Source organism: Hippoglossus hippoglossus, chromosome 20 (assembly GCF_009819705.1).
Source record: "Hippoglossus hippoglossus isolate fHipHip1 chromosome 20, fHipHip1.pri, whole genome shotgun sequence".
In the NCBI taxonomy this organism is placed as follows: domain Eukaryota; kingdom Metazoa; phylum Chordata; class Actinopteri; order Pleuronectiformes; family Pleuronectidae; genus Hippoglossus; species Hippoglossus hippoglossus.
The window spans coordinates 2,850,227-2,868,340 of record NC_047170.1 but is presented as its reverse complement, the minus strand read 5'-3'; positions in this window follow the sequence as shown (position 1 = coordinate 2,868,340).

The following is an 18,114-nucleotide window of genomic DNA, read 5'->3' as shown; positions in this document are numbered from 1 at the left end:
TTATTTTCATTGTTATTCATCAATATTGGAAATTACCCGGACAGTCTGTATGTGAGTACGTAAACGTCTCAGTCAGTTGCTGCACACATTCTGCCAGCGACCTATAACAACTCAAGATATATATCGGAGTGAGCCTATGTGAGAACACAGCAGGAGATTATCCAGAGGATTCAACCCTGAGCAAGTGGGTGCGTAGAAAAGAAAACGAAAAACAACAAAAAGAAGACAAACATCTAAAAGAGGTACCATACACATACAAGACAAAGATATCAATACAAAAAGAAATAAAAGAGATTCGAGAGCTTTTGGTGATAATGCTTGATGACAGGTTGCCTTCATATTTTATGTCCTGCCTCCTACATGCTTCGCCATGCTGGAGAATCTCGTGGCTGCATTCTTTATCTGTAAAAAGGCAAACTCTGGAGGAAGTCTGGACGCAGTTATACTGACAATTCCCGGAGTTCATGCCGGCCAAAGCTTAGGGAGGTAGCCTGCTTTACCTGTTATGCTCTTTAAATAAGTCATTGACTGGCATAATATCCCTTCACATTTATAGCTGAATTTTCCCCATGTTTTTAAGATAGTGGGTCAGCACAGATATTTATGTGCAGGTGTTGTTAACTAATCTAAGATCTGTGCCTACTGGCGACCAGAGTCAATCCTGTGTTTCCATCTACGGCTGCAATCAGGCTCGGGGCAACAGAATAGACATAATCAAAGAACCTCCAATCCAACAAAGTGATACTGAAAAAAAATGTTATCCCATCATTGACGTGCAGCAGCCAGTTCTTCTTAACACATCCACTATTCTCGAGTGACCTTTATCTGCAGTAGACACTGGGCATGTTATAGCAGGAAAAGCACAGGTGTATTTGATAACAAATATATTAACAACTGAAATTGATGTAGGGCTCCTGTAATGTGAATTGTGGCTCGCTGCTACGACTTAGTGCAACAACTGATGGAACACATCCATTGTTAATGAAATGTGTTTCACCTGCGCTTCCCTGCTAAGACAAGTTCAAATGTCTGCTGTGAAAATGTCTCTTCAGATTGACAGACAACTTCCACTGACAGAAGATATGGGTTAGGATGGGATGTAATGGCCGAGGTGGAGGCAGAAAACTATAAATACAGACCAAAAGGAATCAAAGCAAAACTGATGGCATCCTCATAAAAGAAGCTTTACAGTGACTTTGGAATGGGCTGTTTGCTTGGCCTGTGGTAATGCTGGATGCCACCTTCTTACTGTAAAAGTACAGTTCAGCAGAACCCTGACGCCGTGCCACCGCTGCTGCACTAAGAGTATTCAAAGTTCTGGGAAGGTCGACGGCGCTGGTCGTCTGTTTAGTCAAAGTTTATTCGTATCGAACATATTGTCTGTCCAAATTCAACACTGCACTTCCTTGGACCCCGGACAACGCACATGGCAAGTGTGAAGTAGATAAGATGAAATGGTTCCAGAGGTACGTGAGCCACATGCAGACAAATGAACACAACAACCTGTAGTTCAGCACGGCAGTATGTGGACTGGATAAACAGAACAATGTGGATATTACTGCTTGATTAGGTCCGTTTTCAAGGTCGGCTGCCGACAATTCTCTTTGTCCTGAATTCTCATTTTGCGTTACGAGTCATCTCCGTTTGAATTATGTGAAATTCAGCAGAGACCGACAGTTACAGTTTGAAATGTTGATTAAAATGTGCTAACAAACCAATTCAGCATGACAGTAATGTCCGACTTGCAAATTGATCTAGTGCCTGCAGTAACCCACAGTGCAGCAATTCATCCTGCCTATGAAATAACCATCACAGCCATATTAGACTTAATGAAAATACAACACTGTCCATGTGCCATCGGCATGCTCTTGTTTCAAACTATAGGAAGCATGAAAAGAAGGAAGGATGGGAAATGTGATTGAGTGAGTGTCTTAAGGAAAGACAGAGACATATAGAGGGAGTTAACTCAGACGCTGGCCTTCCAGTGCTCTTACATCATCTTTTAATGAGGGCCCTCATAATCTTCAATGGCTGCTGCACAAGATGGAACCGAGTGGCATTCAAAGGGAATACTGTTAACTCTTCCTGACACCAGTGCCAGCGGGGAGAACACTGGGAAGACTTGGACGAGATAGATTAAGAGATGAATGGATGCAAAAGTGCATGGCTGGATTAGCGGAGGATGAAGGGAACAAATGCTCGGCCGGTTGAAGCACTGGTGAGAAGCTGTATGTGAAGAAGTCTGAGCACAATCACTGTGGAAGGATTACTGAGTGACTCATATTTCTGCTGCCTCAAATGCTCATTAGATGTGAATATTTGTTTCTTGTTATGAATGGAAATAAGTGCTAGACCAGAAATCCCCAATAACTTGATGCAGTCTCATCGAACATACTTTTATTGTTGGCAATTGACACCGAGGCTTTCCATCTGTTTCTTTAACATTTGAAGATGAGCATATATCAAACAGTAGCCGTTGCTGTTTCTATTCAAAACGAACCCAAAGCATGAATTTATTTAATTGCTTATCAGTCTCTCCGTCTTTGTTTTTCCTCGTGCATCTGTCCAGAACCATGCAGGTTCTTTGCAGTGTTGTATGGAACTTATAACCATCCACGATCTCACAGATGTTCTACTTATCACACTCTGTAAAGTCATTTGTGAGTAGAAAAAGATTCCTGTTTGTTGAAGTCTGGGTTTGTCTCCCATTTTCTATTGACATTCAGTTTATTTTAACCAAGCCTGTGAATGCCCCCTGAATACAAAGCTTCCCTTAGCTCCAAGCTAAGTATCTCAAAACCATAACCAATTCATTTTGTGCCTAAATCTGACTTGACGTGAAGCATAGCAGTGACTAACTAAAGAGATTCATCTGATTATTTTCTGACCTCACTGATCCGTATCTGTGTGATTAGACTGCATTTTAGGGAAAACAAAAAAAAACAAATATTTGGGTCTTTTCAGAAGGCATTGAGAGATGATATCCACTATTTGTCTTTGCATTCCTACAAGGATCTATTGAGGATTTGGAATCGAAGTGTAGGTTGATATAAATAAGCTGTAGACCGTGTCTCTAATCTTAATTAGTTGAATAAGTTAGGCCACACTATGGTGTCATTTTGTGACTTAATAGTGATGCCATGATGATGTCATGCCATCACTTATCCTTTAAGGGCCAGGGGAAATCTGGAGCCAATAATTCCTACCACATGATAGTCCCTATAAGAAGCAGAGATACCTTCATGACATCACTTATCATATGGCATCTATGTCATATGATAATTAATGACAGTAATGTAACGTTAGTAATGTTATGATCAATATACACTTCAGGTTGTCTCCCTATTATGGAAAGATATTTTGGAAAATATGTCTTTTGGACCACATTTTTTGTTGATCTTCACCTTTGACCTTCCAGTTCTACCAAAACTCTCGTTAAGAGATACGCTACCAAGTCCCACCAAGTTTGATGAAACACACACACACACACACCTTTTAATAGTCTGAGCAAGAATCATCCAAACTAATGAGAAATCTGATGTGAAATTGCTGAGCACATTTATTCATGTACCCAGAGTCCTCGGTCTGCTTTCCTCTTGTTCCATCAGCATGTTAAACTATCAAATTTGCACGCAAGGTATTTTGTGCCCCAGCCTCAGGACACAATTTACATTTTTAACTCTACAAACACAATCAGCATTTTATTCACTCTACCCAACATAGTATTTCGGGGTGTAATGCTTGTTGCACCCTCTAGGGGCTGCTAGCAGGACTTAGTGTAAGTCGACTTTGGGTCTTGTGGCTCGTGAAGATCAGACAGTGCCCCCCCCCCCCCGAGATATTTTCTAGCCCATCTCTAGTGTGGTTAAATATGAGGCAAAGTATAGGCCGGCGTCTTTCTATTCACATCATATCCTCAGGCAATTATTTCATGATCGCAGTCCAAGCCCACAGACCTGAACTCCATGGCAAACTGAAGATAGAAACTTCTCTTCATTTAGCAACCTAAAAAAGACAGACTGCTAAAGTAGTTTGGACAAATGGAAGATTGATGAGAGGTCAATGTTTCCTAAAAGTGTAAGACTTTTAAAAGCATTAAGTTTTTTAAATTTTGTATCTTTAATAAATCCTGATTTAATTTCTCATTATGTATTTGGTTGCATCGATTTTTTTACCCTATCATTTCTGGGTTTGCACACCTATTAAACACAGAATAACCGCACAGCAGCAGCTCTAAGAACTATATACTGAGGCCAGTGTCAAAATTCTTGCTCTAATTGCCTCTATATGGCACCAGGAGGAGACACCTGAAAAGCACGAACAAAAACAAAAGACCCACCCGCGTCTTTGCAACATTACAAATGCTATGGAAATTGTGGTAAATGCCTTAATGAGGAATCATACTTGTGTATCGTGAGCCCATTTCACACTGGACAAAAAAAATACACTAAAGGTGTGTTGGAACTAAGCTAACTCCTCTCTCATCCAGGTTCAGCCTCTGGAGAAGATGGTTAAATTCCCTGATTTGTGTGCACCTTCAGATGGTCTTGTGGACCCACACACAAGGACAGTGGTGGAGTGAGGTGAATGGATGAATATTATGGGGTTGCGTTTACTTGCATTGCTTGAGCGAGTGCCGTGAGGGATCCTGCAGCCAAACTCGAGTAATGGGACATGAAAATTGAAAAACAGCATAACACCCACTGGTTTTGATCTTCAGTGGGAAAAGGCATCATCAGCAACCATTCCCAGGTCAAATGATTCTGCAGCACCAGCTCTGAGCAGCAGTGATGGTAACATGACAGCAGGTGGAAATTATAATTTTCTGCCTTTTTCCGGTTGGACTGGTTGGGGGCCTACTATCAACAAGAGCTCTCATGGAAGCAAAGCAGGTTTGCCTTCTCTGTTAGCAACTCAAGCAGCCCTCGAATATCATTCAGTTGGGCTGAGTTTAAGATAATTAAAGGTTCAGTGTGTAGAATTTTGTGACATCTAGTGGTGAAGGTGCATGTTGCAGCTGAATACCCCTCACCTAACCCTCCCCTTCCAAACATGAAAGAGAACCTGTGGTAGACTTCAGGTGTCATAAAAACTCAAAGGGAGTTTAGTTTGTCCAGTCTGGGCTACTGTAAAAAACATGGCGGCCTCCGTAGAGAGGACCCACACCAGATGTAAATATAAAGTATTTAAATAAAAAGGGCCCATTCTAGGGTAAAACAACAACAATTTGTACAATTTAGATGAAACACACTAGTTTAAACATCACCAGGATTATTTTATATTCAATTTCTGCCAATAGATCCCTTTCACCTAAATCTTACAAACTGGACCTTTAAGAAACCCTGTCTACTGATGTGTTTGCGATGAAAAATGTGATTCAACATTTATTTAAAAAAAAAATTGTTTAAAAGAAACATTTACATGATTGGTTTGACATTTTAGCAATAAACATTTACTTTAAGAGATGCAGGTTTGACTCCATGGTTGTGAGCATGAACTGCAGGAGCTCAGCCCCCATAGACAATACTTGTTTATGAGGTGATTTTGTTGTCGTGGTCACAGTTGAAATCTCAGGTCGCATGCCACACACTGGACCAAAGAGTCTCACAAATACACTAACCTGAAATGATCTGTCTGCGAAAAGTCATGTCATTCCCATTGGGGAGTCAGCAGGAAGTGAGTGGGTTCAGCAAGAGCAGGACTTTAATGTACATGCTCCATCAGCACAGCCTGAGGAAGCCGGGGCAAATATTTTGACATATGAGCTGAATAAGCCATTTTAACTGGAATGAATAAGATGCCATTCCGAAAACACAGCATTCAGTTCTAAATGGTGAATGGTCTGTATTTATATGGCGCTTTTCTAGTCTTGATGACCACTCAAAGCGATTTACAGCACAGTTTATTGCCATACACCCATTCACACACACATTCATACAATGGGAAGCACTTTTTTCCAACAGCATGAACTCAATCAACATTTTTTCTGGCATCATAATTTAAAATATATTTTTTTTGTATTTATGAAGTGTCTTGTTAACCAGATCAAATTGTCTTGCAGGCTCAATAGCATTTATAGGGTAAACAAATATAGGTCCCAGCACAGATCGCTGATCAAACTGTCAACTGTGTATATGCAACTGCATGTGACTGTGACCCACAAGTCAAGTGGGGGTTGAAAGCCTCATGACGTCAGTAATAAGTGGATCTGCCACAGTCTGACTGATGCTTAGCTGGGCATATCTGTTTCAATCAACAACTGACAGCTGAGTGAGTGAACTGGCTACAGTTTGACTTGAGAATGAACAAACAGAAGATGGAGGACTGACACTCAACAAACATCCGATCGTTACAGCGGAGGCCATCAACAGTGTTGCCTTTCCCAGAGATGGAGCCTGTTGTGTGTTTGCTGGCTGCAGCCGCTGTGGACTCTATGTTGTTTATACATGTTTTAATCTTCCGCTGCTTTACTCTACTGTGCCACCCTTTGTACAGTATGGGACTTAATATTGCTCATATACTTGTGATTATCAAGTATGAGTCAGGTGCACAGTTGCAAAGGGACTGAAGCGTAAAGATCTTCTGGATTTTTATAATTTTATCACACATCATTATTACCAGCCTATACATTTTTTTAACTACTCCCCATCCCCCCTTAGAGAATTTAATACAGTAACGTTCACTCAGTGCATTTCCACTGACGTACTTTGTTGTTTTATCTGAGCCACATTTTTATGAAAGCAATTTTTTATTTATTTTATGTCCTGCCCTCATATTCACTGAATAAAAGCGAGAGGTTGAAATGAGGCTTCACATTGACAAAAGAGGCAAATGATTAAAAGACCTTGGTTATATCAGCATGATATCTCGACTAATATTTCCATAAGAAAATGTTTTAAGCCCTTTGAGTATTAGCAAGGTCCAGCATTTTGCCTTTATTACATTACATCCTCTCGTATTGATCCTGTAAAACAACTTGAGCTCCTTGACCTCATTTCACAAACAGATGCTGTGACATTGTGCCGGCAAATAAAAATTCAAATCAATCTCCCCTGTGTAAAAAGAGCAGAGAAAAGGGGCAAGGGAGAAAGAAAGAGAGAGAGAGAGAGAGAGAGAGAGAGATAAGGGAGGGGAGGATGGGAGACCTTAAATAAAAGGTGTCATCTTGCCTGGTGGAATTTTAATGAAGTGAATTCATAGTCTCTTCCAACAGAGAGAGGAGCAAATAGGAGCTGCAATTTATCAGAAAACCAGAGTCAGAAGTCCCCAGTCGAAGCAGGAAGCCTCTCATCAATGCATTTAAAAACGACAGCAGTAGTTGTGAGAAGAAGTTTTCTCAAAGTTTAAATACAAAACTGAAATGACACTGGGGTGTGGTGTAGAAGTAGTGTCACGGATCCATGTTGGGAAACTGGGTCCCTGTACCTGTGATTGCAATTAAAATATTCAAGTTTTTCAAATGTGGGATAAGAAAATACACAGTGTTTTTGCAGGCACATCCAAATGTTGGGCGAGTAGACTGTATAGACCCTTGCTATTTTGAACTATATGAGAACATCACAAAACAATATATATATATATGCATAACATTATGCCTGTAGATATTTTAATGCTACAATTTTGAAAGCCTCACACGAAGATATTTCAGTAGTTTAGTTTAATTTAACTGGAACAATTACTAAATCCCATTAATTGGTGCATGCATGGCTGTATGTGAAGCGTGATGTGTCTTATTCCTCTTTGTCACGTGCTGGCCCTGTTGCACTGGATGACACGTTGCTATGTTACGATGAAGTTTACTTTGCCACCCATACATCATCCAGCTGCCAAAAAGACTCAGTAAATGTATTAATACCTGAGTGAAAATGATCCCCCGAAACTCAACATTCCATCCAGTTTGATTAAGATTAATTAAAATCCCTGTTCCCAGTGGTTTGATGAAATACAAGTGTGGTTGCCATCAGAGTAAATATAATATTTTACCATGGAATTTACAGCAGATATTGCTTATTGGAAGAATCGACACGTAATGGACCTTGAACAGAGCCTTGGATATCCCACAGCTGTTATTGTTAATTCAATAGATGTACAACATGCATTAAACCTGCTAATGCACTACAGGAGCAGTGAGGCCAATACTCTGCTCAAAAGAATTCAGCAGGATGCTCTGTACTATTTTGGGGGGTACTAACATGTAGACCTGCTTGAGACTTTTTTTTTATCCACTGGGATATATTTCTGGATGGTACAAGCGGAAAAAGCTCTGTGCAGCTTTTTAAAAGCAAAAGAGAGTACTAACCAGACCTGTATTTTCCAAAATGGAGCATTCAGTCTTCACCCTGGAAGTCTTAGCTCAGAAAAACAAAAACACTTGAAAACCCCTTTGTAAAGTAATCAGTCTCACCTATGAATACCTTGCTGTAGTTGTTTTTTTGACTGTGGCATGAGCTAGCTGTCCCCCTTGGTGCCTTTAGGGTACAAAACACAAGTTAACAGCCACTCCCCCCCTGGAGGCAGTAATGAGCCCATTAAAGAGTCTCTATTTTTAAGGATATGCTGATGTCACTGATGAAAATGACGAGACACAAAATGTCTTTGTGTACACTTTTTTAAAGTGATTACACACTTACTGTTGACCTGATTCTCTCTTATTTATTTTTATTACAAGTCATAAAATCAGTCTTGCAGTCCTCTTGTCATACAGGCAATGTATATTTGCATATTTGACAAGAGGTTTACAAGTGGAATCATAACCTCGTTCACTGCACATATTTTGCCCTAAATCATCCCCAATGAAGACAAGTAGCTTAGTTGGATGAACTAAACTTGAGGGAAACTAATTTTGGGACCAGTTAGTCCATGTAATGTGTGTCTGGTCACACACGTGCACACACACCCAGCGGGGGGGACAGTGACGCAGTTTGATCAAAGAAAAATAGAAGGTGGAGACAGAACACAAGGTGAAAGGTAAACATGTGAAGAGGATGAATAGAGGGAACAAGGTCAAGTGTCTTGAGTCAGATGGAGAATGCTGAAACGGAAAGTAAATCCAAATGAGTTTCAGTCAGAGCTGAGTAGATCCTCTGCCCCATGCTGACTCCATCACATCCTCTAACAAAAGCACAGTGATGCTGTTGCTGATGGTTTCCGACTGAAAAGGTTTTCTTGAAAATCTGAGGTGGTTCCGTTTTTTTTTGTTGATGATCTTAGTGATGCACATACTGGATTGATTTAAACTAAACTAGTTTTGTTACGAGGTTAATTCAGGAAACAATAATGTATGTCAGTATATCCAGGAAGCATTGTTATATTCTTATACAGTCCAACGCATATCTTGCATCATAATGGCACAGCATATCATTTTGATGGGAAATAAAAACAAAACAATTAAAGTAATGTAAAGCTGCATTTAAAGGTTCAGTGTGTAAGATTTGGGAGAAAGGGATCTATATACAGAAATTAAATCGAGAATAATCCTAGTGATGTTTTCACTATGTGTGATTCATCTAAATTGTTCAAATTGTTGTTTTCTTTACCCTAAAATGAGCCCTTTACATTTAAATACTTTATATTTATATCAGGATCAGGCTCTCTCTACGGAGGCTGCCATGTTTTTTACAGTAGCCCAAACTGGACAAACTAAACACCCTTTGAGTTTGTCTGACAACTGAAGGCTTCCACAGGTTCTCTTTCATGTTTGGAAGAGGAGAGTGAGGTGAGGGGTATTTAGCTGTAACGTGACACTTCACCACTAGATGTCACTAAATTCTACACACTGAACCTTTAAACATTTTTGTTCGTGTTCAGTCATTGACTTCCACATCACCAAGACACATAGCAACATTGGAATGCAACCCCTAACCCTGTGGCAATCTAATGAGTTTAAGTTCAAAATCCATTCTTGTTTTACCAATGTTTTGGACTCCTCCAACTCTGTGAAAAAATACTTTGCTTTTTAGATGCTAAATTATTAAATATGTCTATCAATTAGGCGCTAATTAGATACACTAATAAGTAACTGGTGGGCAGGTAGTGTGGGTTTGTTGTTTTCTGCGGCTTGAAGCAGGGTTGATGGGATTAATATGTGAAGGCCGGAAACCTAATTATTGACAAAAATGACTAAAAGGCTCCATTGATCTTGGTAATTATCATCTGAATAGGGTGATAATTCTTGGGCGTATCACTGCGCAACCCCACACACATCACACAGAGTAATTTCATACATTGTTAATTCAAAATAACGAAGCAACAACATTGCTGTTTAAAGAAGGAGATGACGAAAAAACCCGATGATTCAGAATAGCTTGGATGCATTATTCTGCAATGGTTGGACATTAAAACGCTAGTGACAGTGGGAAACAGTCGCTCAGGCTGGCATTATCCGATTATCTTGCACAGTATGTACAGGGGTAGCCTAAATCCGTGGTGGTGAGCTGTCAAGATCTTTAAAGTGCACACACCATTGAGAGAATGACTGTGCGTGGAAACATGGGCCTTTCCACCCACCTCTCTCCTTCATTTCTCTCCTCTCACCCCAAACATTGAGGCAGATGATGCCCACACTGTGTCTGGTTCTGCTTGAGATTTCGCCACGTTAAAATAATCCTTTTTCTCTCAACAGTTGCCGATACGTGCTCATTGTGGGAACTGTTGGGTTTCTCCACAATATTGTATTTACATGTAAGGTCTCATCCTTACAATGTCAAGTACCCTGAGATAATTTGTTTCGTGATTCAGCAACTTAAATCAAATTGAATTGAATTAAATACAGTTTCCCCTGAAGGTTTGATATAAAATGCACTAGGATAAACCACTAACTTGGGAAGTTAGCTATGATATAACTTCATAGTAAAAATATGAACAACCATCCATTAAAATCCCAATACAGATTTTAAATGTATTCATAATTACAACCAATTAACAACCCGTTGATCAATTCAACTAGTCAAGCATATAAGTAATCAATTATCCTTTAATTCAATTCAGAGCTGAGCAACAATCATTTCATCGGCAAAATATGCACGAGTAATTATCATCAATCGTTGGTTGAGGAATTTGCTTTGATTTTAAAAATGAGCAATCAATCAGGAGCGGGCTAAATATAACAGAGCAACATAACAGCAATCAATTAGAACACACTAAGAATGCCAAAGCAAAAATCTACTCTTAAGGATAGGAGATGCTTATAAATGTAACACAGAACCAAACACTTTCTAACCGTTTAATATGTAATAAAATAAATAATCAGAGCGATCAGAATGTAAGAGAGGGTAAGATGTCACGTAAAACATTTCACTAAATTATATTGTTCAAATAACAACAAACACTACCACACTACCACACAACCACTGTGAGCAGGATAATTCATCGAGTAAAAGTCAAACCTAGAGAAAAAACTGAAATCTCAAACCAGTAGTTTGCCCCAGCAAGCCCTTATACTTTTCTCAGACCTGCGCACACATCTCTAACTTTAGCTGCTAAATGTTCCACTGAGTTCACGTGGATAAGACAGCGTCTAACTTTGTCCGTCTGCTGCTCGGTGCTGAGCGAACGCCTTCTAAAAATAACAACTCTATTAGAGCAGGGACAGTGAACCAAGACGCTCACGTTGTGGGGCAGACAGCTAAACAATCAACTGAGACTCACTATGAAAATAGGTCCTTAAAGCCAAGAAGAGCTGCAGATTCTACTGGTGATTTTCTTTTGGTTCATCTCTACCAGTAACCCCCTGGTACAGGCTCAGTCATTACGATGCTTTGCTATAGTTATAAAAGTGACTTGTGCCAATGTAGCCACTTTAGAAGAGAGCCAAACAATGGATTTCATTATTTGGAAATTTATCAGTACATTTTATATGCAGTTAATGGTAATTCGGCCTCAAAACAAAGATCAAAAACCAACAAAACCAATGAATCCAATGGGGGTTCAAACCTTTACCAACGTGCTTTCCAATATCCAACCATTCTGACAAAACTTCACATCGTACAGGCCAGTAAAGCCCATGGGGTTTTCCCACCTTCCTATACATAATTTCTTTTTGTTTACATAGAAGTCGTCTCCCTGTAAATTTCAACTTTGCATCAAAACGGATGAAAAGCAACCAGGTCATTTAAATTCTCTTCTCATTATAGTCTGGGAGACACAGATAGAGAGGTCCAATTTACATTTAGATTGTTTCAGCAGAAGTAAATTAATCAACACTGCTACCCGGCCAACTCACTTGTACAGAATACCTATAAGAATGACACATGCATATATTTATATATACATAGGTAGTGTACATATATATGAATTCACACTCATGACATGAAATAAGGTAACAGATGCATTGTTTTGCAGATGAAGGGGGGGGTGCATGAGCAGAAATCCCAATGTACTGAACAAGCTTTTGACATCACACTGTGAATACTTCACCAGGCAGAACACAGTGTCAGAAAATACTAACGCTTTAAAGGCAACACGAAAGAAAAACTACATGTTCCCTGTTTAAATAAGCTGTTTGTTCATTTTCCATTCATCCTATTATTTGTGAAAATGTCGAAAAAATTATATAATTTAATTTGTTACTTTAAGTCCTCGGCAACAGAGAGCAGGCTGTTGTCATGACGCCATGTTGAGCTGCTAGTTTCTGTCAACTCTGGCAACAATTCCCCTCAAATCTTCAGACTTTTACCAGAAACATGTCACATGGCACTGACATCTGTTTTACAGCTAATTTGGAACCCCTCATATCGGGTGACCACGTTAATGTGGTGAATTTTTTAAGTAATTTGTATTATTCTCATAATTTTGGGTTGAATTACTACTTCCTTCCCTCATTGCTCCTCTTTCAGCTGAATACAGGTCACATTTACTTTACCGTGGTCCTCATCCTTGAGACCTCTAAAACTAGTATCCAATGATGAATATTTGAGACAATACCCGCTGGGGAAATTTGCTAACTTAAACTAACTTAATCAATATTGTGACAATACTTGATTTTACTTCACCATTGATGCCGCTTTTTTACCAATATGGAACAGGTTCTTTTTTAGTTTTAAACATTTTTTTTCTATTATATATCCAACAGATCTATCTAATACAAACTAATATATAAACAATTTCGACCAAGAAAAAATAGGTTCAGAGCCCGGTTCCCAGCTGGAACCACAAAGAGCTGGATTTGAAGAATGGACTGTGACATCAGTGGGAGTCTCACATTCCACCATTGGGAAGGAGAGGATCAGTGCGGTAACAATGAAGATGGAATGGGGTTATTGGTTGCATAATGTTTCGGTGATCTGCCGACAAATTGGTATCTATGCTAACAGGTAATCATTGTGATCCACCATCTTGCTAATACTGTTTAATTTACTTGCTGCTTTCGCTACTTGCACTCGAGCATTGTGTAACGCCCTCCGTTAATGAAACATTCATGATTACACTGGTTCTCCATAAAACTGCTTTAAACACAGGCACGTTCACTGGGTGAAAAATCAGTTCAAGAAACATAACTAATTTAGAAGAAAAGGGAATCAGTGGCTGAACTGTTATTCTTGATTCCTGCTCTGCTGCTTCACAATACATAGAACATCCTGCAGGTCCTAGCTCCCTGCTGCTATGATTATCCAATTTCATTGATTTATTTAGTTTTACATTTTACAACACAAACTGCCTCGTGTATTGTTTAGTGGCCAATAAACTGGATACTGCCTCACTTGAAAGCAATAGTTGTTAGTATAAACACTGAGGCTGTTAACATTTGCCTGGCAGGTATTTAAAACCACTGTTTTTTAATGTAATGCAAAACTCAAGTATGCAACTTTTCATCATGAATATGAATGAATAGCTGTATTCTTCATTAGGTCCCCTTGCTACTTGTTCATTCATACTTCCAAATTGAGTTAATTAACGTGGGACATGTAATTTTTAAAGGTCCTAGTTTTTAGTTAACTGGTAAAAAATCAGGGCATTTAATTAATTGACTTGTATGAACCATTATGTGATAGCATTGCTGTTAATAAAAAGAAAAATAATAATAATAATACATTTTATTTGTACATCACCTTTTATAGATAAACCGAGTTCAAAGTGCTTTACTATAAAATCAAATACATGAAATAAGATGCACCTAATTGCATTTAATGAAGCATGTCCCTAAGATCAGGGCAATTAAAAAGTATATAATGGTCATCTGTGTCCCATCAGTGGGAGCACCGTGTTGGTGTAAGGGTCCGTGGAGAGAGTTTTTCCTGGGTGACAGAGGAGTAAGCTGTGGCTCCAGCAGTGCCCACACATTCACTGTGAGCATGTGTCAATGTGAGCAAGGTCACCCTCGGAGGACATGTGACTGTTCAAGCTCACTGGATCAATGTGGTGCGATGAGTAAATTGGGAGGACAGAGTTCAGATTTCCGTTTTAAGTGCTCTTCCACTCAAAGTACCAGCACTTTAAGATCAGAGCAGGGCAACGCTGGTGCTTTGATTTATCAAGCCAGGACTTGATCAACAGCTGAAATGTAGGATTTATATACTGCCACAAAAATAGAGATATATACTGCCACTAACTATATAAGCTTTATTTCCATTAAAACTAAACTCCATACCCATACTGCCAGAATTTGCATCTAAAATCAATTTCATATCCTCTCATCAATCCTGTAACTCAGCTACACAGAAGAACATTGCTGGAATCAGCAGCTCACCTTATACCTCCACTATATCCTCATTGGGCCACCAGGTTTAAAATAAAATCCTTATAATCATATTTAAATTAGGGTCTTCACGGATCCACTTGAACTATAGGACCGGAGACCCGACCTGAGACCCTTACTGGTTTGGATCCGTGTTGTATCAGTCTGACTTGTCTGAGTCTGGTCCCGTTCTATTACCGTGGGTCCTGTGTCTTTTTGACATTATGTCTAATAACCGAGTGAACCAAAGAAAGCCCGGCCGTGTCAGACAGCACTGATGAAAGTCCTGTGTCATGTCATCTGTCACGCGACAATAAACTGACTTTGATTCTGAAAGCACGAGTGTGTTAAGTTTGCCATTTATTTCAATCAGCACGAGCGGAATTACAGAAAAACCTGGATGTATTTTATGAACCTTCTTGGAGGATGGCTGTCATGCATCACAGCCAGGCACAGGGGAGAAGCCTGCTAATGTTACATTAGGTAAGATGCAAAGTTTGGTTTTGATGGGTCAGGTTCAGGTAGAACATTTCCAGCAGAAATATTTAGACAAATTTTAAACTCCTGTAAATATATGTCTGTATGTTTAAAATGTCAGGACCCAGAAGCAGAACACACCAGGCAGGTGCAGTGAGGATGATTTAATGTGAAATAATCCGGCTTACAGAGCATTCGGCTGGCAGACAGGCAGACAGGTGCAAACAGGGAATCCAGCTCCAAAGACACGGAGGAACACAAGGGAGCCCCAGCACGAGGAAACTCAGGTGAACAGAACAGCAACGCGAGGTAATACTGGAGAACCGACGGAGACCGCTGGGGAGCACAGAGACTTAATACACGAGGGAGACGGGAATAATAGGACACAGGTGAAACACACCCGGTCGGGGCAGACAGTCACTAAAGTGGGACAAGCCTAGACAAAGACAGACACACACAAACACCAACACAAGGAATAAAGACAGACTGAAAATGCAACAATAATACAACTATACATAGGCAGAGGAGATATATTTTGAATTGGTTACATCTAACCAATTAAATCATTAAATATAGTACACGATCAAAACAAATAATGTTTTCATTATGCACCACAGCTTCTTTTCCTCTTCCTCCCGACTCAATTTTAACACACAGATGGACTCTGTAATAACTCCATATGGCGATCACTAAGGGCTCGCCGGCCTGGGCCAGGAGTCTTTAAACTCCTTTGCAAATTTTGAATTTGGCAGAGAAAGAAATCTGAAGGAGCAGAGAATTTCGCTGAATTCTGCTGCACCATATTTCCAGTGGAGTGGGTTCTCAGTCTCACAGAGTCTGTCTCACTCTCACAGACACACACACACACACAAGTCTGCATTCAAATGTGGAAATTTGAACTACATTTCCAGTGAATGCATGTTTCCAAAGATTGCCAATGTGTGAATATTATAAGTGGGGCCCACTGTGATAAATTACTGCAACATGAGGGTACAATGCTATGATACGATTATAAGAGTGCCAGTCAAATGGTGTAAAGCCTTAAAACACGATGGAGCTATGACAAAACACCATTAACAGCATGAATCCATGGAGCAAGTGTTGTTGCTAACCACTTTGTTGGTTTGTTGGCAGAAGCCATTACAGGAGAGTAAACTGTGGCGACAAAGGGATGAAACATGAACATATCGAGAAGAACATGTGGTAGAACAGGAGATGAATGCATAAATGAAGTGATGCAGTCATGTCAAAGGAACGTTTTCTACATCGTGATATAAAGAACTGAGGCTGTTTCGAGAGGAAATAGATAAATAGGAAATAGCTTTTCATTTTATGAGGTTGGAGTAAGTGTGGCCGCGTCAAACGTGCGTCATATGCGCATGTGAGCAACGCTGCTCTCTTAGAGAGTGGAGGTCTGGCCTATTTTCTGTGCTTAGCAAATGTGGTTCACAGCAGAACATTTACTTTCACCACAGTTTCAATGTTTATCTGTTTAATATGTCACAAACATAAATATTTACGGGACTTCGTGTAATCTTTTCAAAGTAAAAGCCCTCCAGTGTTTCTGTTGACTCAATCCATTAATCTGCTGAAACAAGGTTTATGTTGCCATAGCAGGACTGGAAGAAGGTTTCATAACTGTACAGTCCTGATATTTAGTTGAGTACATAGGCTACTTTTATCACAGAAATACTGTAGTCATAGCAGAAGCCTCACATAGCAGCTCCGCAGCCGTCACGACGCAGCACACACACCCAGTGTGGCCCAGACGTTAGTGTGGTGTGCACACTATCAGTGCACCTTTGAGTTCATAATTACTCTTAGCTTTCCTAAATAATAAACATCCAGACTTGAGATGACAGTATCCCTTTCTCCCACTTTTGCACAATGTAACCCAAAGCACATCATTACGGACCTATTCAATTATGTATTGGCTGTATTTATTGCCTTGTCATCGCCATGGTAAATTAAAGCTGAGTAACTGGGCTTGGGGTGAGGAGAGGAGTAGTTTTAGTTTTTTGAAGAAAGACATTCCAAAACCACTAAACTCCCCCTTTGGAGATAAAGCTACAGTTGAGATAGTGATCTAAAGGTATGATGTCAGAGCAGCAGGATTATTAAGTTTCAAGTAGTAACATATGTCAATATGTGAGGACACTAAACACAGAGCAATTTCCTCTTTGCAAGAAATCCTTTGCAGTATCGGACAGAATATTTTTTTACATGGTCAGATCAGCTTATGTAGTATGTTAATAGTGGAAAGTAAAGTAAAAGGCGGTAGATTAAAAACGAAAGTAGATTCTGGGTGTAAAGTGTTATGGCTCAATTTTTAGGGCTGGACTCGCAGACACAGGCAGCGGTGTGGTGAATAAGTAGTGGGTTTTATGGTAACAGGTGAATAACGGTAAGCAGGAGCAGGCAGGTGACTGGGGAGGACTCGGCCGGATGCGTGGAGATGGCGTTGGCTCTATGGCTTGCGAGCTTGAGTGCGTGAAGGAGGAGGGAGCATGCTGGTGACCAGAGACACAGAGAAGTGCTGTCACAGGGTCAATCTAACGATGAGTGACTGAAAAAGCTGGAGTCTTTACTGGGGCAAGAGGGACGTCTATTGCAGATTATGCATAGCTGGCTACTCCAAGGGACTGGGAATGAGACTACACCCACATACACACCCATGCACACAGAGACTGACAAAAGAGGAGGAGACAGGGGGGTGCATTTGAATTGTCTATTTTGCTTAGGAAAGCTCCTAACTGAGGAAAATTACCTAGTCCTATTTCAGTCGCTGCCATAATAGGAGCTGATCGAAATCTCTGATTAATAAGGAAAGGAGCTGCAGTGCTTCCTATGTTATCTCCTTTAGCAGAGGAAACACTGGACCATCCCTCACCGAAGGGAAAAAAATGCCGCCCACAATGCTTTGGGGCAGCAACATCTGTCCAGTCACGTGTCACAGAGAACAACAA